The sequence below is a fragment of the Hakea prostrata genome, chromosome 4 (assembly GCF_041222555.1).
Source record: "Hakea prostrata isolate BN-2017 chromosome 4, UWA_Hpros_2, whole genome shotgun sequence".
In the NCBI taxonomy this organism is placed as follows: Eukaryota; Viridiplantae; Streptophyta; class Magnoliopsida; order Proteales; family Proteaceae; genus Hakea; species Hakea prostrata.
In genome coordinates, this window is record NC_142603.1 from 27,292,833 (window position 1) to 27,294,945 (window position 2,113).

A 2,113-nucleotide genomic window follows, 5' to 3' on the forward strand; every position below is an offset into this window, starting at 1 on the left:
TCTGCATTTTAGCTATGAACTAAATTTTACTGACTACTTTAACATACTAACTGGTTTTATTTTTTTTTCCTTTTTTATTTTTATTGTTCGCATTTTTTTCCTGTTTTTTATTTATGCATTGATTGTGTTTAATTTATTCTTCGTTTCAATTCAATTGCATTAGACGTATAGATTAGGATCGTTTAGTTTAGTTAATTAGTTAACAAAAATTGAATCATTCCACTCTCGCATTACTATTAAGAAGTTCAATTCTAAGTTGCATATCTCCCTGAGATCGACCCGTTAGCTACACGATACAGTGCGCTTGCGGTTACTTTTAAATTTCACAAACAAGTTTTTTGTGCCGTTGCCGGGGAGGTATTTGTCCACTTTGTTTTTCTCATTCTTAGGTAAATCGAAGTGATTTAAAAAAAATAAATTCTCATTATTTCATAAGAGCCATTAATTGCATTAGAAGGTTAGTGCATGTGTGTCTGGACTTGTGATTCTACAAATAGAATTGGCCGAGTGTCTCACTTGACCATGGAAGGTCTACCTCCACCACCTCCACCTAAGAGTCTTAGGGATAGATTTTATCCAACCCGATCTGCACAACCTTCTTGTATACATTTACCTAAAGTAAGGGGTAATAATTTTGAGCTCAAATCTCATTATCTATCTATGTTACCCCAATTTCATGGGTTACCTGATCAAGATGCATATTTGTTCCTTAGGGAGTTTGAGGAGGTTTGTGTCCTTATGAAGGTACAACAGCTCACTGATGATGTTGTAAGACTACGATTCATTACATTTGCATTAAAGGATCAAGCCAAAAAGTGGCTTTATAGCTTACCTAGGGATAGCATTACCACATGGGAACAATTTACTGTCCTATTCTTGAAGAAATTCTTTCCTTTCTCTAAAACAAATAAAATAAGAAATGATATTCTTCAGTTTCGTCAGAAACCCAATGAGTCCTTTGCTAAGGTAATGGAGAGATTCCAAAGCCTTCTCCAAGAATGCCCTCACCATGGTATAGAATTATGGCATTTATGCCAAATAATTTATGAGGGTATCGATTACCAAACAAAGCAACTTTTGGAATCAATGTGCCCCACAGGATTTACATCATTCACTGATGATTCCGAAGCTTGGAAATTTCTTTTAGACCTAGCAGATAGAACTAGAGAATGGGAATCAACCCAAGAGTCTGAAAGGACTAGTAGGGGATATTTTGTTGATAGCCAAGTTCAGGAAGCACACATAGATAGTCTTTTGAAAAAGTTAGAGACTTTGGTAGTTAAAGCTGCACCACCACCACCATGTCAAGCACATTTTATTGATAAATCTATTGTTATGTGTGCATGGTGTCAGTCTCCTACACATGTAATTGAGGAATGTCCAAATATTCTGGAGGCCAACATGAAAATGTCAGTGCTATGTTTCCAAACCCGTACAGTAACACGTACAATCCTGGGTGGAAGAATCATCCTAACTTTTCATGGTCTCAAGGGCAAAACCAAAATGGATTAAGCAATTATTCCACACAAAATCAGTTTGGTGCCCCTCAAAAACAAAGTGCCCAATTTTCTCATAATCCAAATGTCCAGTTCCTTCAAGCCTCTAATTTTCAGAATGCCAATTTAGCTAGGCCTGCCAATCCACCTATTGTGCCTCATATGTTTCACATTGCACAAAATCAATCATCACCTGGTTAAGTTTCAACAGAGATAACAATCTAGAGTTTTCTCGTCTCTCTTCCTTAGAGAAGAATATGGAAGTACTTTCCAGCACCTTCATGACTTCTATGCATAATATGGAAAAACAAATTTCCACTCTTGTAAGTGCTTTGTCTGAGCGAGAAAAAGGTAAAATGCCTAGCCAGCCTGAGTTAAATCCTAGGACTCAAATTCAATAAAGGCCACCAAATCAAGTCAACCAAGTTGAAACCACTTCTACTTCTTTAGAGCCAATTACTTTTGTGTATGCATTGAGAAGTGGAAAAGGTATTTAACAGGTGAATCTCCTATTACTGACCAGAGCAAAATTAGTAACCATCGTGATGCGGAGAATGTTCAAGTATCTCCTAATGATGGTTTGTCTGAAGAACCCTTAGAAGTTGAGGAGGAACCAA

At 36.8% G+C, this 2,113-nt stretch overlaps 1 non-coding gene across 1 annotated transcript; it reads right to left on the reverse strand.

The window, feature by feature from the left end:
• Positions 1–909: 909 nt before the first annotated feature.
• Positions 910–1,016, reverse strand: LOC149018628 (small nucleolar RNA R71). The gene has a single exon (XR_016173261.1). It is a non-coding gene; the product is annotated as a small nucleolar RNA R71 (small nucleolar RNA).
• Positions 1,017–2,113: the final 1,097 nt, after the last annotated feature.